The 27814-nt window shown below is 39.5% G+C and overlaps 1 long non-coding RNA gene across 2 annotated transcripts; it reads right to left on the reverse strand.

The window, feature by feature from the left end:
- Window positions 1-1837: 1837 nt before the first annotated feature.
- LOC112212954 lies at window positions 1838-26691 on the reverse strand. 2 transcript variants are annotated; one of them, XR_002946813.2, is made up of 3 exons: window positions 26517-26691; window positions 2341-2574; window positions 1838-2250 (listed from the first exon to the last, which is right to left on the reverse strand). It is a non-coding gene; the product is annotated as an uncharacterized LOC112212954 (long non-coding RNA). The 2 variants fall into 2 exon arrangements; XR_004461836.1 differs by lacking the exon at window positions 26517-26691 and adding an exon at window positions 6974-12471.
- Window positions 26692-27814: the final 1123 nt, after the last annotated feature.

The following is a 27814-nucleotide window of genomic DNA, read 5'->3' on the forward strand; positions in this document are numbered from 1 at the left end:
AAAAAATTACGAAAAAAAAAAAAAAAAAAAAAAGAAAGTGGTTGCAACGATCGAGTGTATCGGAACGGAAAGAATTTCCATTTTAATCGATAATCGATCGGCAAAGATGTATGTTCTTCGGAATCTAAACGTTTCTATTTTTAAGCTAATGTTATTAGCGAAATTTGACGAATCATTGCCAATAAATTCTCTTAGGTAACAATAATTATTCTCTTACGTAACGTACGTTCGACTAATAAGGCAAGTTCTAGAAGCAAATTTTATAAATTATTGGATAACCGATTTTCCTGTTCCGTGTCAAATTGTAAAATTGTAAAAGCTGCTTGCGTAACGGTCATCCATAATCTACGGCTCGTGGCTTGTCAATTCGCCAATGTTATTAGCTAGTAAATTATCGCGCAAAATAATCCGGATAATTCTAACGAAATTATCGAACGACGTATGATAAACGCAACGCGATCAAATTTTCTTACGATCCCTCTAAATGCTAAATGTTAAAAGCAGCGCGCCTTTACTTTCTTACGCCTTGCAGAAACGAATGCCGCCTGAATATAAATTCTAAATACCTTGACTCATAGAAGGGAAGATGTTCCGTCAAATCCATTATAAGACGAAGAAGATAAATGGATAACGTCTAAACGCGTTGAAATTCATCGAGTGATGCAGCTTCGTACGAACGCGAGAAACGACACGATACAGAAATTGTGGATGGAACAAAAGGAAATGAGGTAGACTGCAACGATTCGCGTTGCACGTTGTATCTGAAATTTCCTTCTCAGGCGAAATTCCCAATGCAATTTCTCGTTGAACCGCGAACACGAACAGCCGAACGTCGGGCGGAAAATCTTGCAATTTTCTATCAGCCACCCTTTATCGGCCATCGAGGAAGCATAACGCGCGACTCGTTGGAACAAAGTCAAAGCCGAGCTCGTTTCACACTGGACTGCGAGAGAAAACGAATCGTTGTATACCCGTACACGTTTCGAATCTTCAAATTTATCGTTATTTATGGAAGTTTATCGCGATATAACGTTCCAATTGAAATTTCTATTCGCCGATAACGTTTACGCGATTCTCGTATGGCCGCGTCCGAAAAATTTCGTCCTACCTCCCTCTATCCACCTGTACGCGCGTAAACGCAAATTTCCGCCCACTCGAACGTTTCCCAGAGATTAGACCGGGCCGTATTTGCTCTCGCGTTTCTCGTCCATCCTTTTCCCTTTAACCCAGTTTATCTATCCGCCATTATCGCTTGCATCCCTCTCAATCAAAGATCCTCCGTATCCCTGTGAAACTATCCGTTGCCTCTTTTTGCTTTTGTCACGATCTATCCTCTGCCCCTTTCCATATCATCGATTTTATCTAACTGTGTGTTCCTTCGTCCCTCTCTTTCTCTCTGTCATCTCGAAATCCCCATGCACGAATACGACTCTCTTCTTCTAACTAGCGGTTTGATCACCTCCGTCGATGCCATTGAAAGCCCTGCAACACGTTATGTCTAAACGCCAGTGAATAAAAGCTCGAAGCCAGCGAAGTGAGTATGTATACGCTTCGTCACTTCTAATTTTAGCACAAAGGGTGCGGCGATTCTGTGTGTACACGTTTTTGCGCGTGAACGTGTGCGCTCGTGCACCGCCTCCTGTTCCATCGTAAAACACGTACACACACCGATAGTTGGAAGACGATTGTGTCCGTCCAAGTTGTGTGTGCCATATCGAAGGGGTAGAATATCTACCTATGGATTTCCACTAGCTCGATGGCGTTCGCCAGGCCATTTTTATAGAGTCCTCTTCGATCACTTTCTCGTTCTTTCTTTTTCTTTTATAGCTTTCTCTCCCTCTCTCTCTCTCTCTCTCTTTCTCTCTTTCTCTTTGCCCCGGCTTTGCCTTCTTGCCAACGAGCAGCCTAGACCGGCGGTTCGATCGAAATACGATTTCCGTCTCGCTGCGTATTGGCGGAACGCGGGCACAGTTTAGTTATCAGGACCAAATTGGACTTTGGCGAGATAGGACGAGCCGAAGAGCACCGAAATGCAAGCGACTACCTATTAGCCGGGTTAACGCGGTGTTAAAGCGAACGCGCCAGATATAAAAGCGCCATCGCCAGATCGTTTTTTAATGTATCGCGAAAAGCGAACCGTCCATTGTCTCCGGTAACAAAGCCGAGTTTGCTTAATCCCGACGTCCTTCGTAGTTCCCTGCGAATTTTTTCTTTGAACGCGGCCGTTCCCGTTGCCAAACGTGTAGGTGTCTGGAAAACAAGAATATCGGAATTTTTCGTAAAGAGAAAAACGCGTGATAAAATTCCGTTGGTTTAATTGTTTCGTCGTTAACGTTTTACCTTTCGCGAAACGGAATCGATAGCGTTGGTATCACATCGAAATTAATTCGTGAATTCCATCCATTGCTTCCGCCAAGAAGAAACATCTTCCTCCGTGAAAAAGCATTCCCCTTAGCTGTCACTGAAACAGCGATCGTAAGATCTCGAACTTCTTCCCCGGAAGCTGCAAATTATTCAGGACGGTAGATTCACTTTGATGCTGGGACGGTTCATTTTGAAGCTCGCTTTGCATTCCTATCGAACAGAAGGTAAGGGTGTTGAATACGTTTGTCGAAATAAGCGTCTGCTTACTCGATTCGCCGTCCCTGACCCAGAATACCTGGAAAGCTTATCAGAGATAAGTAGCTTTTAAAACAATTTCCTTGCCCCCTTCAAACTTGCCATTTCCACAAAGCGTTTAACGTTTAACGTCGGCATCTGTTCAGTAACGATGTTCGGCAAATTACGAAACTTTTATAGCGGTAAGATCAGATGGAAATTTTCTAGATTAGCAAAATATTTAACCAAAAAGTTTCCAAATTTACGATCGTATTATCTACCCAACGTACCGACCATGTACGCTCGTCTTACGTTCTTCTTCGTCCTTATACCGTTTCAGCAGCCACGACCGAAACATCCAGTTAACAAAGTCACGTATCTATGAGAAATGGCGATTAACGAGCTCGACCTTCCGCGTGCTTCTTTCATCTTGCCGAACGCTTGTCACGATAGCTTCTCGTTTCTCGTTGCCGCATCGTGATAGCACACGGCGTATCGCCATTCACGGTCTCGCGGAGTGCGGAGGATTTCCGAGTGGTCTGAAAGGGGCTACGTGAACGAAGAAGCACAAGAGCGAGTTTCATTTTCCTTTGACACGATGTAACGCCATCAACAAGTGCCGCTATCCCGCAGTATTCTTGTTCTCACGCCGCAGTTGCTACTCATCACGTGGGAGTGATAATATCCGCGGACACGCGTATTCCGAGGGTTTGACTTCTTAAGCGACAGCTTACGAATGCTTTTTATCCGGAATACCGTTAGAGTTAGTCTCGTTGTTCGCTTCTTTTCTGATTTATGCGGTATCTGACGCGGTATTTACACTGGAAATCTGTAAACGACAGATTAATCGGTATAACGCGTTATGAGATAAAGAGGCTTAAATGGAATATTCGCGTTATCAAGAAGCGTTTACGGCGCAACGGGGTAATTTATACATTTTCCCACGCAGAATTATCGCCGTGACATTTCCTGGCTAAAATACGAACGATCATAAAATTCCGCTACGATCATGGCTGCTTGCTCTTTTCCCGATAATGCGAATCGAGAATGATATCTCCCTGTTGTTTTACGAGGACGACATTCTCCAGGCTATTCTTATAAGAAATTCTGTTTGCCCGCTATCGTTCGCCGAGCGAATGGAAAGGTCTTTCCTCTTTATGTTGTCGCGCAAAAGAATATATATTTACCGAGAAAAACAAGATCGTAAGCGAACACCTTACTCCTTTTGAAGAATTAAAAGCAATGTTATAAATCCTTCGACGTTACGTATCGCGTATATTCTTATAATATGACTTCTTGCAAAGAAATATTTCCTTTCTTCGCGCAAAAGGTAATTTCGCAACTTGTCTACTCTTGAGAAATATCGAAGAATATTTAGAATATCGAATACATATACAGGGTGGTTGGTAACTGGTGATACAAGCGGAAAGGGGATGATTCTGCGCGAAAGAAGATGTCGAAAATATAGAATAAAAATTCTTTTTTAATTCTTTTTTTCTTTTTTAATTTTTCCATCGAGACAATGATCTACAGTGAGACCGAAACGACTCAAACGAAAAATTTTTATTCTATATTTTCGACTTCTTTTTTCGCGTAGAATCACCCTCTTTCCGTTTGTACCACCAGTTAACAACCACCCTGTAGAATATAGAAAAACTGTACAACATACTACGTATGTAAAATAAACTATATAGGAGCCGACCGTAAATCGGCCAGCAATTCGTTGTTTCCTGATTATTCCTGTAATCATAATCATCGTCGTCGAGATAATTTCTCTTTGTGTAAATAGTTAGGAGGAATTTGGAGATGCGAAAATGATGTTACTCAGCCAGCTTTTGTTTCGTCTGTTTATTGGCTCGTTTGATATAAAAGCGATGGGTACGTGGAAAGGAAATCGTATTTATAATAGCAGGCGGAAGTTTTTGAATGGAAGAAGTGAGAAAATGAGATTCGGGTTTTCCCCGTTTAGTTGATGCGCCATTAATCACCGCTCGACTTCTAAATTATGGAAACACTTATTTTCCCAATATACCGATCTTCATGTAGTACGTACATGATGATTCTCGTTTCAACAATTTCTACCAATGGCCATCTGTGGCCTGATAACGCTAAATGGTAAAAAACTAAACTTTCGTTGCAACAGATGAAACTCGTATAAATAAAAAAAAGTTTTACAATATAATCCTACCGAACCGGTATAAACTATAAAGCACAAACACATGTATATTGCCAGTATCATTCGCGTTGTATGTCGTACCTAATAGCTTTCGTTGTACCAAATTTCATTTGTCCGAAGAAGCTTGAACCAACGACGATCGTACACTTGCTCTATACTGGTAACTTTATTTTAAGTTAGCAATTAATTTCAATTTGTCCGATGACGAAGCGCCATCGTGTCGCTGTCACGGAGAGAGGGTTTTAAGAAAACAAATTCCAAGCGAATAGACTAGACTTGCCCAATAAATACTTATACAGGCGGCGTACACGTGTACATATATGTTCAGGCAAAGGATAGACATTAACATTGAACGTTGCAGAGTACAGACAAATGGCGAACAACGGCCTTCATGGTATCTAATTTCATTTCCTCCGACGATTTCTCGTAATGACAGTTCTCTCTCTCTCTTTCTCTCTCTCTCTCTCTCTCATACGATTTCCTTCGTCGTATTACGAATGGCGCGTGGATCCAAGTAAATCGGTTGTCTCTTTGATCGCGCCACGAAGAAGAAAAATAAGAGGAATTATCGAAATCGGATGATCGACGACGTTTCATATCACTCGTTTGAAAAAAGTAGGCTCGTCGTTCGTCTCGTCGAAGCTTGTTAAAATCAGATTAATTCCATTTATAGGCTTCTACGCTATTCGTGAAGTCGTGGTTATTTAACTCACGAACGCATAGTCGCACACGTGCGTGTGTTTCTCAAATATAGAATGTCGGTGACTGGAAACTCGGCTTATTAATATATTTCGCGTGATTTCTTTTATACGAGTGTAAATTTCGAAAAAAGCGTTTTCGAGAAACGAATGTTACGCTCGAGGTAGATCCATTTCGCAATGTTATACTCGGTGCGATCTACTATCCTTAACATTAACCTTCGTTTCACGAAGCTCGAAGGTTCTCGAGCCCCTCTTTATCATCGAGCAAATTCTTCTGCGTACACATGGGATGCACTTGCGTGACATTTCAAGCGTACACGCACACGAGGGCGAGATAAATATATTCGCACGAGCCAAGCGAACCGAACTTACATTTTCAACGCAAAAGACAGTTGACGTAAATCGAATCTTATCCCCTTCGACTTTCTTTCTTCTGTTCTCCGGTCATATGGAAATATCCGGGGAATCTAGTATCTTGGGCCTTCTTTTCCCCACTTTGTAAATTATACAGCGGATATTGAAAGATCAGAGAATCTTTATATTCTACTCTTAAACTATAACAATGATCTCGAAGCATTGACGACTCTTCTCCTCTCTCCTTCTTGTTATAAACTAAAGCAAATTTTTATCACACTCGCAGATATAACGCGAATATCTAAAAATTGTAAAATAATCGCGAATAATATAAAAGATCAGATTCGCAACGAACTCTGAAAAAATATTAATTTCTCGAGGAAACACCGCAAAATTATTGTAAAGGAAAAATTAGGTCAGCGCCGTGGAAGCTCGTAATGAGTTTGCCAAAGAAATTGGTTTCCCCGTAAAAAAAGAACGCAATAAATAAATCGCGTAATAAATAAAAAGGAATTGAATATCGTTGAAATACTTGCGAAAATAATCGCCGGCTATTCTAAATTGCCCTCTATCGCTAAAGTTATACCATGGAACGTCACGAAGACAAGGATTACGTCGCTAAAGAAAAGCATAAGCGCCGGCAAAGTAAATTAGGGCAGGAGATTGAACTTCGAGGAAGTCTGGATTAAGGGAGATAAAATTACACTTTCCCAAAGGAAAAAAATACCGGTATTCTCGCTTGAAATTATATTTCATTTACCTTCAAAGAAAAAACTACCAACTTTGCATTTTATAATTACATCATTGTACAAGTAAATTTCCAAGCGAAAATAACCAACATGAAATTTAATAATAATTTAATTCTCATTTATCAGTTTTACTTTTTACGAACGTAAATATAACGTGACGTACTTGCGCGTAACAGCGATATAAAAATCGAATGAAAATGATGAATCGCTGAATAAAAAAATCACCTCAATTTCTAGATATTGGTAAGACGAAAGAATAACGAGTAGACGCGATTCGTCTTTTCCGATCATCCCTTATAATTTTCTTCTAATTTAGAGCAATTGTGTGTGTACAAAAATTTGTCGCGCCATCGAGATGCTGGAAATTTATATTTTCGATGCTTGAATTCGTTTACCTTTTACGATGGGCCATATCTTTCCACGTATTTCCTTCCACGAGGAAATCATAGAGGTACTCGTCGAGACAATACGAACTTCTCACAGAGTCGTTACATTTTCCTCGAGTCGTTGTACTCTACAACTTTACTATCGCCTTTCTCATCCCTGAAACACGTAGCGCAGAACACAGTCGTATTGGAAAATAACAAAACGTCGATGGGACACCGGCGGTCGATTTGCAACGTAAAATTGAACATTATTTTGCCCTACAAGAATTAATTTTCGTGGCTGCGTGTTACGTGTAAACGCAAGATGAATCGAAAAGGAAAGGTTCAAAGTTCAAATATCTTCACGTATTTTATTTTAATACGTTTTGTCTCCTTCCATAAAATCGCTCGACAAATGTGTTTGTATTGTTGGTAACTGCTAAAAAAAAAAAAAAAGAAAGGAATTTAACTTAAAAGGGTTCGAAAAAAAATTGTCGACGCGAGATAAAATTAATTCCACCATAACGGTAATAATTTTATCGTAGATAAGGCTCGATGAATATCGTCGTGAATAATTCAACGGCTTAATTACGGCTAGAAATATCTTGTACAACTTCCTTTAATTCGCTGATTATCCCTGAGAAAATATTTTGGTATAAATTAATCGGTAATGAAGCATCGTTATTTCACTCGTCCATAGACCAAGACCGATTAACTCGTTTCTATCCGCGTAAAAAGTATCGCAAGTTATGAATAAATAATTTTCTCCGTCATCGTTGACTTATAAACGAGCTTTAACAGTTTGCCAAGTTTTAAACAATAATTGTTTCGATAGCAACGTTCAATAAGATTACAATAACGATACGGCTATAGATATTGAAATTAAAGCGGAATATTAAATCCGATAATGATCTATATAGTAATATTCTTCCGTGAAAGCCGTTCAATCTATTGGAAAATGTACTCTAATTAAAATCTATGTTTCATTACAGCTTCGATTCAGATATAGAAGAACAACATACTAATAAACATTGATGGACGTAAACGTGTCGTATTTAGTTTGCATACCATTTACGTCAATTAGATGCCGTTTGCGTATCGCATTTCGAGACACATCGGGTGTATTAACGAAATTGTTTTTTCCATTAAATCTGCTTTTACGTAAGAACGATTAATACTTGGCGACTAATATATATATATATTTCTTTCAAATTCATCCATCTCCGACAAACTGATTCATCGATACCACGATTACGAAAAATCTGGAAGACCTTACCATTTATCATTTTATCGTCCTAACGGGTCTTCTAACGTATCCATAAGTTTCTCAAGGCAAGAACGTTTGAAGTTTGTTCGTTTCATGAAAATAACTTCTAAGGTGTGATATTCGATAAAAGCAGTAATGGTATGTAGCGAATATCCGATAATTTCTCTTCACGTTATTTTTGTTTTTAAAAGTCGTTGAATTACTAATAGAGAAATTATCTAGAAATCGTTTAGACGTGAAACAATGGATGGTCTTTTTGTATTTCTCTTTTATATCTTTATATCTTTAAATGAAAATTCTATAATACACTGACTGTACATGGCAATACCAATTAATCACTTCGAATATCATTTTATTCGATATACGCCAGATGCTCGGTACGTAGGACAGAAACAATCGATTCTATTTGATTAATTAAAACCGCAAGTAATTAATTTACATGAATAGAACGTTGAATTGCACTATATCGTTCTATTATAAACATGTATACTGTTAAAGAGTATGCTTAATTGGTTAATGGCAGATTAATCGTTCGATGATAAATATAACAACGTGCTTTATTTATTTGCCTTTATCGAATGTTATTAAATAACCGAACCGATATTTCTAGCGTTTAAACGACACATTAAAATTACGATTTACGATCGTTATCTCACGCGCATCTGCTTAATCTATTGCAAATACTCAAGAGTAAAGTTATACACGTTCTTCTACACGATTCACGTTAATTTCAAATTCTTAAAAATATTTCGATAATACTTCGATCACACTTATGTCGTCTCGACTAAAGGACTTAAAGATAGCAAACATCGATCCACTTCATAATTCCACTTTACAATTCGATAAAGGAAACGATAAAATATCCGTTAGACTACTTCGTAGGAATACTTAAGATAAACGATAAGAAAACATTTGCCAATAAGTATACAAATAATCATTTTACACACAAGTCTTACGATACTCTAGAAATTACTCGAATCGATAGCGTCGCTCTTATCAAACTCAGTCGACTAGTCGATAATTTATTAAAAATAGAAACACTGTACATCGTCGTAGTCGATGGTTGACAACAATCGCTGCAATTATTCGTTTTTTTTACGAAATAGGAAAAATTACAAATCGCTTTGTAGCAAGAAATCGCGAAAATTACACGAGATTAATAATTCAAAGGGGAGAACACATAATTTTATTCGCAACACGACGTATAGGGGATGAATTCTAAAAATAGAGGTCTATCGGTAAGGAGAATTCCAAGAGTCCAAGAGAGAATTTCAAAAGCGGTACGATAATATTTATTTTATTTCAGATCTACGTGATTTATGACACGGTCGAAAGAAAAGGTATTTTTCGAGAAAGATATTTTTCGCTTTTATCGCTCGTGCTTAACCGCTATCTACCTTAGAAAGGGTAATTATATAGATCTTATCGCGAAACGAGTAGGAAAATCAGCGAACAAGGGAATCTCTGTAAGCATCGCGACGAATCAACGTGTGCACGCATGTAACGTGTTTCCCATTTGCTGATCGACGACGTTGATTGACAGATAATGAAGATCGATATTTCGAGGCAGCCACGAAGATTCTGTTAGCGGCGTTTGTTCGTCGAACATCTCTCGCTGGGCTACACGGTGTTCGTCGTTTCTCGCGCGATCCACCTGTTTAATTAAACGACAGCAGCCGGCGAGCTCGGTTTCATTAAAAATTTAATAGTCGCGATTGCGAATCCATCGACGTATTCGGCTCGATGTAAATCGATCTTTAGCCGAGATACGCTGGGCCATACGGGTTACCGTGTCACTGCGAACGATAATGACGATACATTGGATGATCCGTGGCGAGCACCATAATACCAAATGCTATCTATGTTACTGATATGTATTTATTAAATTTAATGCCTATCGATACGTTCGCTGTTCCCGTGTTAAATATAAACTTCGATCGTGCGCCGGATTACCGCGTATCATCTGGAGCTTATTCAATAACGCGCCGTAAATTCGGATTGGCGGTAACGTAATTTAATAGCCTTGAAGCTCACGGAGTGGTATTTAGATCCGTGACAGTTTCTCGACGAGTCGAATCTCCGAATGATCGAAGACGATCTTCAAAGAGGCGGCGTTTGAAGGCGACAGCATTTCAAATATTCATGATTCTTCCTAAATAGCGAAGATCGTGTCGGTATCGAAGTTATTCTGGCGAATTACCAAAGACTTTAATAGCTAGGAATATCGGACAAAAGACGCGTTATTTCATTTGCAACGAATGCAGCCAACCTGCATCCTATAGCACGATCGATCCAAAAAAAAGATTGAAATTAAGAATTTAACGAAATTTTACAAATCACGAATAAATTGTCCTATTACTATGTGTCAGATAATCGTGCGAGGGCAAAATTCCACCAGCTTACGAACCAATCCGATACAAAGGAACAGAGATATGTAAAGAAACCTACGCGTGTACGTCGAACAAGCTGAGAAGGTTAAGGAAAGGAAAAAAGAAAGAACGAGCTGATTCTCGATTGTTCGCCTTAAAACCCGACCGTTCCTCGAGAAAAGTGATCGAAGGCAAGGTATTCTGCGTGGAGCGGGGCTACGACTTTACAGCTGGCACGAGGAATAGGGATAGCTGTGACACAGGACCAGGGGAGGTTTTGACGGTATTGATTTCCCAAGCCCGGGACCTCGTACCATCTGTAACTCAAACTGCTCCACTGAGATACCCTTACGTGCTCTAACCGAGCCGTATAAAATCGTACATGCAGCTAACTCTATATCTCGTTCGTTCCATCAACCATTTCGTCAACATTTTGCACCCGATTCTCGTCGGGGTATGCGCGATTTTACTGACGCGCTGTAGCAAGGCAGAAAAGGCGGAGGAAGAAAAATTTCTGACGAAAGTTTGAAAGGCAACAGGAGTCGATGGTACGTCTAAAAGGAAATTGGCAAGCTGCTCGACAGAAGTTGCGCAAGTTTTAACGAAATACATATCTGCTCGTGCAGAATGATGCAAACAAAAGGACGCGACTGCTTCATTTTACTTTGGTATTACATTAAAGTAGAAGAGCGTTGTCTAAAGTTTTTCATTTGAAAAGTAATTGCCACCCTTAATAGCCAATTTGTGAGTTTAAAAGGACTAGCCTTTAGAGATACAATTTATCAAGCATTCTGTCCTTTTTTATGTCCGAGTATCGCGGATGAAGAATAGATGGTGACACGATAGTGACGTGATAGATTAAAGCCATAGAGCTTGAATAGAGTTTAAAGGACAAATCTTTCTCGGAAAGTTACTTTTTATAAGAAACGGTAGATCGTGGCAATGAAAAATGCTTTCAAAGTGAAAGAAAATACCACTTGAAGTAATAGATTCGAATATCTTTGGGATACGCAAAGAAATCTATCCGGCCATAACTTTCCGGCATCGTGTAACGTTCGGGTCGAGAAGCTTTCCAAATTTTCCCATTATTTTACGCGAATATCAATTCCCCAATTTTCCTATCCTCCATATCTTTTCCTTTTTACGTATAAGATTGGCCAAAGGAGCTGTCTAAACTGGATTCATCCGGAACTAGTATTTATTCGTAAGTTGCAATTTATTTATTTAAGGAATAATTATAATATCCTTTCTATAACATTTACGTGAGTTTCCATTTCCATTTCCCTTTCAGATGGATTTAAACGGCGCAAGCCACGTATAAAGGAATCTTAGGAATAAGAAAATGTGTTACTACTTCGATCCACGCAATCTGACTGGCTTCGACGCATGTCGCCTACGCATCTTGTCGTTTCATCGTGGAAACAAAGGAAGCCCGGTTACCGGGTCAAAGGTGACAAACCACCAATTCAGAAAATTGCCCTGCTAATACATACATCCGCGTAAACCATACATAGTTCTATATTCACCCAAAGTGTTTCTAAAAATCTACTCTGTGAATACGAAGGAACGTAAGATAAAATTAAAATTAAACGAACATGAAAAACAGAAAGGAAGAGAAAGAGCAATTGGCGGTGAATACGCGTGTGCCTTAAATGCATACTGTCGATAATTCGATTAATAATTTCGCGTAATAATAATGCAAATGATATTCTGCCTCTTTTTTTTCTTTTTAGAGAAACATGTTCTCCGCTTTTGTCATTTTCAACATTCTTCTTGAATATACGCGAATATATCTCATACGCGATCTTTGAGATGTTTTCTTTAAAATCCTATCACGTACTATGTAATCGTGTTTTCGAAGAAAACCAAAGCTCGTCTTCCATGCGAGCGATGTTTTTAATTAGTTTTACTGCAACCCTAATCAACGACAAGAATTACTAATAAACATACGTTTCACGGCTGAATTATAAACAAGATGATAATTAACAACTTCGTTAAATTTGTCGAAGGCGAGCCTTGATTTTTAGCTTACTATTATTTGCGATATATTCGGTTCAAGACGATGCCCAGAAATATCGAGAATTTCGAATAGTCCTAATTCGGCGAATACCTGAACTGCTACGTTTGCCGACGATACGGCTGTATTAGCGTGCGATCGAAATTCGCGCGAAACTTCAAATAAACTGCAACAACGTCTCAACGAGATAGAATATTGGCTAAAAACACGAAGAACTGGAATCAATACTACGAAATCTACACGCGTGAAATTCATCGTAAAAAGCGAGCGTGCCCTCCAGTAAAATTAAATTACTATCACAGCTGCTATACTTTGACAAAAAATTATCATTGAAAAACGCAAGAAAATAGAGCGATTGAACGAACGGCAGAAAACTTTGGTGGTTGATCGACAAGAACTCACAGCTAAGAACAACGCTAACAACAAACTTGCAACAAACTGCGGACACGCAGAACTATTTTCAAGCCCGTGTGAAATATACTCCTGTCGATTAGGGGAGCACATCCGCGAATTCCGATAAAATCAATAGAAACATGACAAAACAAAAAATTGAGAGGCGTTTTGAAAACAGATCGGTACGTGCCGAACAAACAAACAAAGAAAGAAACCGGTAGACCCACCGTAAACTAAGAAATCAGCAGACACAACGGGTTATATCAACAACGGCTGAAAAATCGTCCCAACAATCTGGCTACGAAATTACTGGACACCACGGGAAAATAGGAAAAATTGAAGACACCTTTTACGTCTACCAAATAGATTTAACCACGTAAGCTGAGTAACATCACGACGATACGTCTCTGGATGTGTTTATATTCGAGTCGATTTAAGTCACCGACCTGTGCCGATTATCGTTGTACGATAGATCGCATATACGGAAATTATAACAATAAAAAGAAAAAGAAAATAAAGAATGGGATTGTAGATACGAGAAGAGAAGAGCGAAAAACTGATGATGGAGAACGCATGATGAAGGTAGATCGTCTTGCGAAGAAGCTTGACGCGGTAACGTTCGAACGGCGCATATATCCGTGGCGTTAAAAGGAGCCTCCTACCTTTTTACTTTATTTCCGTACGTAATCAATAGGCGTTCGATCGGGTCGGTACATTTCCGAAGTGGCGTCTCAACGTTCAGAGGAGCGCCTCGCCTCCTTTATCGAGGTTGTCGGCGTAGAAACGAGCGAGGAAAGGATACATATAGGGAGCGGGAGCAAGAGGGAAATTGGCAGAAGTGTGTAGACCACTACATCTTCTTCAAGAATCACAGATATCGTATATAAATAACCAACCGCTTATTTATCATGCTCTATCGAGAAAGGAACGGAAAAGAAGGGGTGGAGGCAAAAGGCCATTTTTATACGATCGGTATGGTACACTACCGCTCAAAGAACTCGTAGTCTGATGCTCCTGCTCATTTTTTATAGGATGCATATTTAATTACAAAATAGTTTGCAGTAATTTTGTTACGACGCGATAATATTAGCTTTTTAAAACTAATATGTTACACGGTAAAACTATATCAACTTGCATCGATGAATAAATAGTCGATGTAACTGAAGTTCGTATTAATTTCACTTACTACAATTCATCTATAGTTTACTTGGGGTACTTTTCTTCGAATAATAGAAACTTACCTTCAGAGACGAAAGAAAATTCGCTTTAATGAATGAAATTCTCGCTGCAAACAAAATCGATGCTCGGAATTTAAGGCCACAGTGATAAGATACGATAAGTTATATAGTTGGTTCTTCGTAGGGAAGCAATTTTTCAATCGAATATGCCGATAACTATTCTCGTGGTAGTAAAATTGTTTCTTTTGAAAATATCGCTTGTCATGATATTATTTAAGCCCTTAGCTTTTAATAAAAATTCGGAGATATAATACCCATCTTTACGAGGCCTCATATTTTTGCACATAATAGCTTCTTCCCCCTTTCCGGCGACCTGTTATGCCACATTAAAATACTCCCTCTTAGCTATCAAGTAACATAAAATCCGAAAATAAAGATGAATTTGCCATATTTTCGTCTTATGGCTTTCAATTTTCCCAAACCTTTTATCATTTAAAGAACCTTTTATCGTCGCCTTCTAGCACGATTGAACTAACATTGTTATCCTTCTTTTGCAAATAGCGATGAAAATGTAACGAAGCTTATATTTAGAACGATACTTAATTTTAATTCGTGAAATTGAAGCCTATTAAGCACGAGCTGCGTGTGAAGTTTCGACGTCCTTAATCTGGTACGTTGTTTAAACACCGAGTACCACGATACACTACATATATAACCACAACAAAATGACAAAAATAAAAAGATAATCAGGTAAAGTATAAAAATCGTTGTTCTCTGCGCCTGGTTTATTTACGCTGCTTCATACAGTTTTAATCACGTCGCATCCGATTATAGCGTTTATATGGTAAAGTAGCAGCGATTAGTATAAGTCAGCAAACAGACATACGTATGCATAAAGGACCTCTGTATCAACGTAAACGGAGAACATATGCCACATCCAACGATAAAAGAAATTAATATTTCGGTTAACATGTCGTAAACACGACGAAAATTACTTCTCGATCTATGTTCGTTATAAGATTTTGCTCTACTTGGAACAAATATCCTAAAGTTCGGACGGAGCTACTTCGTTGTGTTGTATTTTCGAAGAGGACAGATTGCCTCGGGGTAACTCCACGCTTCGATATTGATAAGTTTCCAAGTTCACTGGAAAGGTTATTGGGAGAAAAAGTGAATTATATTCGGAATCAGAGCATGTACAATACTATACAAAACGATTGGATGTTTCTAAAAGAAATTGACTAAGTTTGTTCGAATAGTCGTAAACCGTAATGTTCATCGTTGTCTTCTGAAACTGTTATATCGGGTGGAATAAATTCTAAGTACACGAAATTATTGCTACCTCCTTCTATCTCTCTCTCCCTCTCTCTCTCCTTCTCTCTACTCAGTCTATCCTCTATTAATAATATTTTCTATAATCAATGTAAAACATATTTACTCTGTTAAATGATGGCGAGCGAGCTCTATATATAACGAACCACTTGTTTATCGAACATTTCTAATAAAACCAACAATGTTAATATACGTGAAATTTTCATACTATTAATTCGAAATAATTGGCTTTATTAAATTGAGAAAATCAAAGAATTTATACGACAATTTATAGCGGACTCGAAGTAATTGTTATATTAGTATAATTAGAATATTCTTATGCTAATACGGAAAGAGATCTTGGAATATTTAAAAATCCAAACGCGTTGTATGTATAAATTAGTGATGTAATAAAAATATTACTTCATCAAACGGATGAGTCTTTCCATCAATGACTAATTTGATTTATTTTCCTTCGTTACTTCTTGACGGTATTCTCGATATTCCTCGTGTACGTAACTTTATCGAGAAATTTCATTGCGTATCTTTCGATCATCGAGCGCCGCGTTCGACGTTGTTGCGAGGGAGCGCGAAGAATCTTCTTCGAAACGAAATGAAAAGGGAAAATAACGCTCGGCGGGATAAATGTGAAAGTTCGAGTTTTATTTGCTATCAAGTTTTCGCGGAGGAATACGCGTTTATTAATAATACAACGCATTTTCCTTGAGAAGCGCAGGCATCGTTTATAAATAACCAACTTATTTGTCGTAGCCCAAGGAAAAAAGACAGGATCGCTATTGTGGTGTATTTTTAAAAAAAACGGCACACAAGGGGAGAGACTGGAAGTGGCTTTTTACAAAACGTCGGATACTACGGGCGATTTAGCATCGCTATGACAACGCAACAAAACGCCCCGTGAAAATTATGTTTTTCGTTGTTACGTCCATGAAACGATACGACGAATCAATCGGTTACTGCAAAAGATAACGATAATATAGATACGCAGCTCGGACTCGAATAACATTTGACTCAAAATTACAATTGAATTTTAGAGAAGATATATATATATATACGTAAAACTTGTTGAAAAGAAAGCATTAACGCTCTAATAAAGAATTTGAGACGCCTGATAAAATCGCTGATTGTTGGATAATGTAACGTCATTGCGATGCAATCTACTCGCGTATCGTAAGTAACGTAACTATTGATATTAATTTTTTCACAAAAAGTCAAAGATGTCGGATGCCAGAAACGTAAAAAGTCTTGTCGATGAAGGAATAACTAGTTTCCAAATCGTTCGTTCGAGACGAAACACGCGCGCAAAAGCACGCTTAAAATTCGTTGATTTATTCGTCTGGCGGTGGTCCATTTCGCGGTAATTTTCCTGCTTGGAATTTATCTGATAGGTGGCATTAAAACGCGATCGAGCGGTCTCGTGGTTATTGATCAACGTGATTGAAATATTTATAAAATCCAAGGAAATTCGCGATCGACCTTTCCGAACGAAATCACTGCCCTCGTGTCGTCGCCGTGGCAAATTCTAAGGTGGCCTGAAATAAATGTCCGTAGGCGTAGTAAGCACGAGCAAAGCCCGCTTGCACGTAACATAACGTGACGTAGTCCCATGAAAGTCCTCGTTATGGGGATTTGGCGAGCCGTCTTCCCGTTTAAATATCATTTCAAACGGCTATAATACGTTGCATGACGAAGAGAAACACGATAATAACACGTGCAGAACACAGGAACCAGAGCGACGAATAAACGGAGACGAGACCTTGAAGTGCATCGCGGAAGCTTAAACGTCTAAAGAAATGGGCAGAGTAGGGAGAGAGAGAGAGAGATGTGGAGAGGGCAAACTGAAGGAGGGTGAACTCGGAAAATCTGGCAAAGATTACGGAACATTTACCACATCACGGTCCATCTACCTTTTCGTTTGTCACCGCGTATCCACGGTGGTATCTAACGACGACCATTCAAACTACCTCCGTCACAATTTTCAATCGGACAAACATTTAATTTTTGCCTACAAAAAAATAATTGAAACGGTCATGAATTATAAAAGCAGAATAGAAGCTCGCAGCAGCTCACTGACTAGCAACTTGTGTAATTAGCGTATGCAGAGAAAACTACGAGATACTCAGCCAGTAAATCTGATAGACCGATCGACAGACGCTTTTTCGATGGAAAGATCGTCTGTGTCTATGCGATATTCGACTGTACATGAAATACAAGAAGTTATCTATAAGAAACGACGTTTTTCGTAAAAGTTGTCAAGCTTGGATGAGCTATTAAATATATTTAGAAATCGTAACTATAAATAAACGTCTGTTCCGGAAGATATAAAAAATTATTTTTCTTACTCGAAAGGGATTATAAGATATGAAAGAATAAAAAAAAAACTACAAGAGAATAAAAGAACTAAACATGTGCGTAATGCGCCAACGAAGTGTCGTCATGGACAATGGCGATAAATTAATCACCACGTTCAGCTGAGAATAGTGACGTTGCCTTGTTTTTCATCAAAACAATTTAGCGTAGAAGATCAGAGTATCGCGAAGGATTACGTGTATAATGTGTTGCGAATTAACAGCCTACGGCCACTACTCTGTACTAAAAATAGTAACAAATTTATCATCTGTCTTCCTCGAAGTGAAACTTCGAAGAAAATAGCTGCAAAACGTTTACGACATACGAGTATCCACTTAATCCAACTTTCTTGACTCTGTATTTTGACAAAACTTTAGAAAAACGTTATCGCGATAACCAAAGGATTAAATAAACGCACGAAAGGACAAAAGCTGAACTGCTGAGAAACATCGTCGTTGTTCAGAAACTTCCAAGAAGTACACTCGAACGTATCGGAGACCCGAACGAGGCTACGAGAGGCATCGTGGAGGAATACTTAAAATTTTCCGCTGCAAAGGAAACGACCATGATCGTCGTATTCCTCTCCCTACTTGCGCAAACCACACGACGAACAAACGAATAGATTGCATACGAAGGAGAAACAGGTTCATCAGACGAAGATAACGCGTGTACGTGTACTCGCATGGTTTCCGCCGGTTCTTCGGTCACTGCTTTCGTTCATCCTAACCCATTTCTATATCTATGTTCTCGTCGGTTGACAATTTCGTATGTTTCTGGTAGGACGAAACGTGGACAACTTGGCCAACTAGGTCTCGGCTGTTAGGACTAGGGCAAGATACGTTTTGCGGTCCTTGTACCGAGCTGCCCGACCGAATTTAGTTTCCTGTACGGATAAATCTATTTCCCGCGTTGCCAGATACCGCGTGGGATGAGACAGCGTCTGTGACTTTGATTAATTCGAATTTCGAACACACGAATTCGATGCTTAAAATATTTCCAAGCGAAACGGTGGAAACTGCTACGTGGAGGAACGTTCGTAAATTCAACTAAGTAACGTTATATACGTATGTACTGCGAAGGAAGAAAGTATTGGGACAGCGTGTTAGGAAATAGTTGATCGTGTAAGGATCGTACGATGTATTGCCATTTACTGAAACAAATTTATACCGGTATTTATATCGACATATATATGCGTGTAGATGCGTTAAGCTTGCGCAAAGTTGAAGAAAAATTCAACAACGTGTAAACAAATTGCACGGCGTTCATTACTGCACTTACATTCATTGCACAGCGACTGAGTTTGTACGTTTTATATCCGCATCGAAATTGGCATCAACGGTTGCTACATACCTCGACGAAGAAGCAGTCGTACAGTTATGCGAAAAAATGTTAATCGATACATTGAAATACGTAATAATAATACATAATAGATTGATATCAAGGAAAAGAAAAAGCGTTTGCTCCGATGATTAACATTACTTGCAGGAATGAACTTTACGATTAATTATCAGTCGAGCGTAGAATATACGATGCGAATAGAAAACTTATCGCAGACTTTAATCTTTGACTGTACGTTTAAAGGAAAATAAAATTCACGATAAACCATTTCGATGAAAATATCTTACAAGTTGATAGTTCCGTAATTATATCCGATAGAACATTTCAAACAGACATGTTTCAAACACGAATGTTACGTTGATCAACATCAGGGAAACAGGTCTTTTTCGCGAAAAAGAACAAAACGAGAAAAATATTATCTCTCGGATCGCGATGAGAATAGTTTCGTTTGCAAACCGTTTCGATGAATTTCAACAAACGTGTTAACCTATGCGATCTAAATCCGTTTTCGAGCGTCGGTATGCAAAATAAAATCAAATACGTATAACGATACCACACGCCTGTTACGGATCCTATCGTAACTATATCGAATGTCAATTCACACAGAGACAGTTAAATCCATCGGAATACTTATCGAAACGTGACAGGCCATGCGAAACGCTCACCAAGTGTATGTATACGTTTGTGGTCTAGCGGATATTCGCGGCTATCGATGATATCCGGCGACGTCCTTGCCCTGATAAACGACGAGATACCTGTTTATCCGAATAATCACGGCTTTATCTTCTGGTTCTCGCCATCCCACGTTTGCTAGGTGTAAAAAAAATTCGGTGCTTTCATTTTTAGCTTCTACGAAGAAAACGTGTATCTGTATCCTTCACGATCGAAATATCTTTTATCACTGAACCGCGAATATTCGCGCATTTATGAGAAAGACGCGGAAATGCACGGAATACGCGTAACACGTACAAATGTATATCGCGTAAAATATCGAAGCGATGGTGGTACTCGTTGTGGTGTTTAATATCAGAATTTAATAAACAGATCCATGCTTAGGTTTCGTTTCTGCGATTGTATTCGCTTATAAATTCGTACAAACGTTTCCATTTTGGTCGCAACTTTTTATTCTTTCCTGTCGCTAAAAACTCGTTGATAAAAGTACAAATAACGAGAGAAATAATCGTGGTAAAATATAAAACTAAAGGACACAATACCCTTTTCTACACGCAGCACACATATAGTTAAAAACCAGTTTTCATTTTTTTACTTCGTTCGTTTCATTTTCATTCGCGAGTATTTTCCTTTTCCTCCTTACTCACCCTTCATTTCTTTCGCCGTTTCCCCTTCGTTCCCGGAAAGCGAAATGGGAAATACCGCGTTTTCTTGCCGCTTGGCCGGTGCAAGATGAAAATAAAGCAACGCAGAAATAGCGGATGGGAAGAGGAAGAATGAGAGAAACCGGCAACACGGAAAAATAGAAAGCATCAGCGCGCTCTTTTTACCTTCTGCTCGTCGGTCAAGAGCAACAACGTGGTCCTCGGCTTTACCATCTCACCAGATCTCATCAGATTTTTGTCTCGTTATCGACTACAATTTATGAACCGATAGACAGACCGTGTAGTCGTCCAAGGAGTCTTATACCCGATGCTTATTACATCTAGTCACAGGAAAGCACGCGAATGGTCGATTAGGCTGTCGAGGCGTAACGATCAAATGAAAATTGATGACAGTGAAATTTCTGGCCTGTGGTTTACCGGCGGCGACGGCAGTCCCGAAATCTCAAGTTAACGCACAGCCGACAAAATTGCGAAGCGTCCGTAAGAAAAATGATCTTACGAGAACAATTACGAGTACGATATAATTCTACATTCGTAAACTTCTTTTCCAAAGTCTGCTAGAATATCGAAGCGTCTATAATTGTGACTGTGCGCCCTAAATTCGATGTCTGCGAGGTGTTCGATTAAAACAATCCGGATCGAGCTTAAATTCAGCTGTTACATATGTAAATATGTCAGACAGTTGTTCAGGAAAAAAGCTACAGACGTATGTGTATCGCGAGATCCGATCGAAGGAACGAAAGATGGAAATTGTGCGAATTCCAACGCGATAATCCGTACGAAACGTAAAAATGCGTACGGTATATCTACGAAAAAGGCAACGATATAACTGAAATATACAGGGTGATTGGTAACTGGTGGTACAAGCGGAAAGGGGGTGATTCTACGCGAAAAAAGAAGTCGAAAATGTAGAATAAAAAATTTTTTTTTAATTTTTCCATCGAGACAACGATCTACAGTGAGATCCGTTATAACGCGCCGCACGCGTACCGAGCGAAAATTCAACGTCGATTTTCTCGAAGACAAAGCCTCGAACGAAAAATGTTTATTCTATATTTTCGACTTCTTTTTTCGCGTAGAATCCGCTTGTACCACCAGTTACCAACTACCCTGTATACAAATGTACAAACCGAAACCTGTAAAACATTTAGAAAGATATTGTAACGTATCTAACGTAGTGTCGTTTAAGTAGCTTTTCTGCGATCAGCCAGCTAATACCTATCGAATCGCGACAAGCTTGCGTGTAACAGTGGCAGTGAAGTGGCTAGAGACAAGAGAGAACACAGGATTTACGAAACGTGCCACTGTCGCAAACGAGAGGTGTTTGCTGACATTTTCGACGATGAAGTGGCGTCAAGCGAGAAGAGAGAGCAGTGAAATCTTTATAATTTTCACAAGGCAAACGAAAGGCTGAACCGGAGGTAAAAAGGACCGGACCGATCGCGAGTGTAATAACGAGGCAAACATTAAGCGCAAGAACGCCTCGGGTTGCGCCAAAGGTCCCCTCTTAACACACTTAATAAATATGTTTATCGCTCCAGTGACTTCCGTCTATCGGCTGAGTGGATCCAGTGACGTCACTGGCGCTTCTCTAACGTCATGTCACGATAAAACAAAACCGTGGTTGTCGGATCGCGGCAAAATAATTGCCCGTTATCGGCCTCGAAAAGCACGTTGTATCCCCACACTTTGTCCGACAATGTATTCCCGATTCTATTTACGCTCCGCTTCACGACTATTTTTAACGAAAACGAACAAAGTCGGGGGGGCAAGCGAACGACGAAACCTCCATCCGACGACTTCTTCGACGCAGAGTGCAAAGTCTGCCGTGCCGAATCTGAATGAGAATGTTCTATTTATTATCAGCCGTCTCCTCTTTAGCGACTCTGTGGCTCGAGAATAGCGATATTTTATTAGAATTTATAATTCTCATTGCACGATCGTACGTTTTTAGATGAACGTATATCTGTATATTTTCGCGCTACGATATCATTCAGATACGATAATCGTTAACACCCTGTATAAGAGTTGATTTCATCGTTCGTAGTATGCAAGTATGTGTATATTAATAAAACTGAAAATCGTGGGATTACAGAGGATAGTACAATTATAACGAGATTATTTTATGTTGGAGTTAAGGCGTTTATTCTTATTTAGTACGGCAAAGGAGAAAAAAAGATGTAGAATATCTATTTATACGTTGTTTGCTCGTACGTGTTGTTCTATTCAGCTACGACAGGTGGAATGAAAAATTCCAGAAAAATCGATTATTAAAGACAACGCGTTGTAAATGGACGACGCGTTGCCTTGTCTCTATACTTTATCCTCTCTACACCAAAGGTCTGTTTATTTCGTTAGATCCTTCTTTCAAGTATCTCTGAAACGTTTTCAACAGACGTTGGTACGTCTCTCGTTCCTCGCGCAAAGCATCTTAACAATGTTTTCTTAAACATCATAGTAAAATCCATATACCAACTCGACAAGAAGAAGACACACACTACGTGTTTAGTAAGTCGTTATATTCGAGTAACTTGCATCTCGAGATGACACGACTGTGCACACAAATACCGTGACATTTCAGAACGAGCAAAAGTAATTATTGACTATCGTTCGTGTTAATAGTATTTGGAAGTCACCTGACATCGCAATGTTACAACTTCTATAAATACGTATGTATATTATATGCATTTGAATACGAACAATGCGAATGTGTTTGAATAGAAGTAAAAAAGGGCATAAGAAAGAAGTAGCTGTATTGATACCGATTCAAAGTATTCGATGTTTATACTTGACGACACTGATTACGAATACAATGCAAAAATATGTACATATCCGTATCTCTATCTCATAATAGTGTAACGGATACTTTCAATTTACTATTGATCATTTCCAATGTGTTACGCGTCGTATTTTCAAGCGTCTTTTTCGACTTTCGTTATTCTCGAACGACGAACGATATTTACGCGAACAAATAAAATTCGTCGAAACGGATTTATAAAGAGCTGAAAGAATAGAAACGATTTCACAGAAAACGATCGAGTCCTCTTGAAACGTTAAACGGTAGCGAACTATAAAACATAAAAAAGAAATCAAGTTGGAAGCTTGCGGGGTCATCGAAAAGCTCGTCACCTCCATTGTACTCACGTAAACTGAAACAATCGAACGGTATCGACAATCAATAGTTGCAACTCGATTTACGAGCACGTTCTGCAAACTATAGGTAAACACCCTCTAACGAAGATGCGTTTTGAGTTTCGTCGTTTTTTGTCTTCGTATCTTTCTATTTCTGCTTTTCTCTCTCTCTCTCTCTCTCTCTCTCTCTCCTTTTTTTTTTGCTCGTTAAAAAGGAATATCCGTCGTTTGAGGGAATATCCATCTTCTCTGGAGCAACGTGTCTATTTCTGACACGTGGCTCATACATCAAACTCTCATTCTCTACGTACTGTACTGACCCACATATGTTACAAGCAACGTCCCGTATAAAATCCCATACTCTGATAAAATGACGAATGTAAGCTTCATTTCTATTCGACGATGTTTTGTCGTTCCATCATGAACGTATCGCCCTTCTCCGTGTAACTATTTTACAAAAAATGATTCATATTCGTATGGATACGTCAGAACGAAGAACGTACCATAAGGTTGCGTTGGTGTCGATCGAACGTTTATTGTTACATTGTTTCGTGGTAATTTAATATCATCGTTCCATCAGTTTAATAAAGAATACACGGACGTCGTTGTAACGACTCGTAGCAACGGAAACGTCGGTCGTAACGTTAATATTCATTTTTCCATCATCTACCGAGTGATACGCTCAAGAAATAGCATCGGCGCGTTTCCGATAGAAGACAAATTTCCATAACGTTAGGGGAAAGTCGATGGAGGAAAAATTATAGTCGTGAGTCGTGCGATACTACGACGAGATAGGAATTCGGTGTGTACGACAGGCACCAGGTCTATAAAATTGTTTGTGCGCGATTATGCTTACGTTATGATTTATATTATGCGTTTAGTAGATAAAAAGAACAGAGTGCTGGATGTCGGGTCAAATCAAATTTCCGAAACCCCACTTTGACCTTCGGTAGACATCTTACACCTGTATGAACCTCAAGATTAGCTTGGATTTGTTACACAAGAACGGCGATGCGGATCAAGGATGAACGCGCTGAACCGACTCAATAACGTTCATAGGGTTCGGAAGCGACGACACGTTCTATTTATTCTTAACAACTACTTCTATCAACCGAAGTTGTATCGTACTCCGCAAACACGATGCAGAAATTCCGTTTACGTAGTCTGCCATTGAAAATTACATTTTCTTTTCGATAAAAGTTTGCCTATCTTTCGTAACAAAAGGGTACGAGTTTAATGGCTTCTAACATGTACGTGCCTTGTATCCTTTTCTATCACGCAGCAAAATGATTAAAAATGAAATAAAACGTTTGAGAAGCGATACAAAGTTGTTCTAAATTCTATTAACAAGCCCAAGAATAACTGGATTTCTACAACGCGAAATGATTAACGTTAAACCATTGATGGAGAAACATATTACGATTAGCTTACGAGTTAAACGTATTTGCTTGTTCCTTCATGACGAAGAAAAATACGATTTTTATTCGATTAAGTATGTACGATCGTAAAGAATTCGTGAAACCGCTTGTAAAAAAAGGGTCTCGTCGTCTAATCTCAACAAATGACACGATACAGTTACACCGTGTCAACGAACTCACCTCGTCCTTGAACAACATACGCATTCTAATGGACGCAAGTAACTCGTGCGTCTAAGCAAAAATTGACGTTAGTTCATTACACGACACCTTCGACGAGGTTAATACCCGTTTAGGCGATTCGTTGTCATTGCCCTCGCTGCCATTTCCGCTCGTTGCCTTGAGTACTTGTAAATGCCGCCCAAGTCGATCGAACGTCCACGAATAATCATAGGCAATTTATTCCTCGACTTGTAATTTTTTTTCTTTTTTTTTGGTAATTAAGCGTTTCGCGCGAAACACCTCGTATACAAGCAATATTTAATTTCTCGCGCGATATTCCAGAGGATATTATTATTACGTGTATGAACGGATAGATTAACCGGAATACGAATAACGCGAGTATAGTGAAAAAGGATTTGGAATGAAGATGAAAAGGGGCATAAAGAAGAAGAAATCGTAGTAATACCGATTGAAAATATTTCGTTGTTCGTATGCTATAAAGGTTGCGCAATGCAAATGATGCACGTCTCACTTTCGTGTTCGATGACCATTGAAAATATACATCTCTACGCTGATTGATACGAAGCTTTGCACACGGTGTTCCGAGAAACGTTTAAATAAAAGTGCCTTTGAATAAATTGAATAAATTGAAGGATAAAAAACGAATAAGTAGTAGCTGCACTAATACCGATCCCAAGCATCTAAACGTTTATACTTCACAAAGCTGAATACAATGGAAAATATCTGCAGCTTCGTTTCACGTGACGCAAATTCCCGTTTATTCTGTTTCTATCCACCCAATCGACGACGCGGCGATAGAAATACGAACACAGGAGGCGTGCGCTTCATTCATCGATCCTGGCTTTTAAATTTACTGAAACCACGTAACACACTACCACGTCGTTTCGAGGGCGTTACGCAACGCGCGGTTAAAAAAGATGCAACGTATAACACGATCAAGTCATCCAGCCACTGCGCTTCCCGCCAATTATTTTGTAAAACCTGCAAAAACGATGCCACGTTATGTCCCGTTTGGAAACTTCGATCTAATCGAAGTAACGTTTCAGCGAAACTCTCGGTAAAGCGAAATTCCACGAAACGGCCACGTTTTGCCTCACTTTTCGCACCAGCCATCCTTCGCCGTATACACGCGCGTCGAGTTTGTCTCGTAACGTGCAAACGTTCGATGTTTCCTAAAGAATCTTTTCGCCGAGTCTGAGTCGATGGACGATGGATCGTGCGACCTCAAAAATTATAATTCGACGAATCGCTGACGAACGTACTCACGGTGGCTACGAACGATTCCGATCGATCGCAGTCGCCCGATGGATACGAAGAAGTGGACTGGTACAGGACCTCGCAAGTGTCTTACGATGCCTGTGCACGAGCGAAGACATCGATCCAACTTTGGCCTTTGGAATATATCGTACCATTATATAATTACGTAGACGTAATGTTACATCGTTACGCAAGCAAAGGACCGTGGCACGGACACGATCATCGTACTGGCAAAGAGGCTAAGAGGCAGTTGGTCGCGTAGCTCTAAAATTAATTGTGTGCTATTCGCCAGAAGTTTGCTGATTTGCGATCGAAGACCGCGAATTTCTAGCGACTCGTCGCGTTCGTCGTGATCACTTTCGGCACTCGTGCTGCACAGCGTCGTAAAAGCGTCATAAAGACGTACAGAAACTAAAGCGTAAAATGTCTCTGCCTCGTCGTCGAGTGTCCGTCGTTGATTTTTGTGAATCAAGTCGATTGTTTTTGTCGATCGAGGAACGTGTCTCTATGGGGATATAATCAAACACAAGGAAAGATTAAGTTTACATCGAGTCGAGAAGAAATTTCTGTCAACCTGTTCTTTCGCAACGAACGAATTTGATCGGTTTTTCGCCACGAAAGGAATCAATCTGTACGAACATCGAACTACTTTGCCGCCTATGGCCATAAAAGATTGACTATTGAAAAGACCATTCTTTGAAAAAATACAGATATTTTCGTTTCTTGCGTCTGTCCTATTGTTGAGAAACTCGTTGCATAAAAAAGCAACGAGATACAAAAATACGCTGACGTATTTCTCGTGAAAACGCGTGAATCGTACCATCTATCCATTTCACTCCGTTTACAGCATCGATATTCTCGATTCGCGGCAAAAATCAAAATGGGATAGACAGAAACGAGTTAGCGGAGGAAACTCTCGAGCGATCTACTTTCCGCTGGACAACGACGTCGATGCAGGAAGAACGCCGTAAATCGTAGACCCATAAAACGATCTGTTTCGTCGATCGATGTATCGATCGAATCTTCTTCCTTTCGTACGATTTACATCTGATCGCGATCTATGGCATACGGAGTTCCATGGGAAATCGACGTCGAGAAGGCGGAAAACGTGTTCTCGGCGAGGTCGACGTAGAGATACGAGGCCTCGGGCTGGTCGATGCAGCAATTAATGGTGTTCGCGGTTTCGACGAAGGAACTGGCTTGGCTTAATCGAACAATTAGTTTAGGTAGGTGTTCGTCTCGTTCGAGCATGCTTAAGACGATCTTGCGTTGGCATTATCATCTTCCGATTTCGCAACGTAATTATC

The sequence above is a fragment of the Bombus impatiens genome, unplaced genomic scaffold, assembly GCF_000188095.3.
Source record: "Bombus impatiens unplaced genomic scaffold, BIMP_2.2 scf_0389, whole genome shotgun sequence".
NCBI lineage: Eukaryota > Metazoa > Arthropoda > Insecta > Hymenoptera > Apidae > Bombus > Bombus impatiens.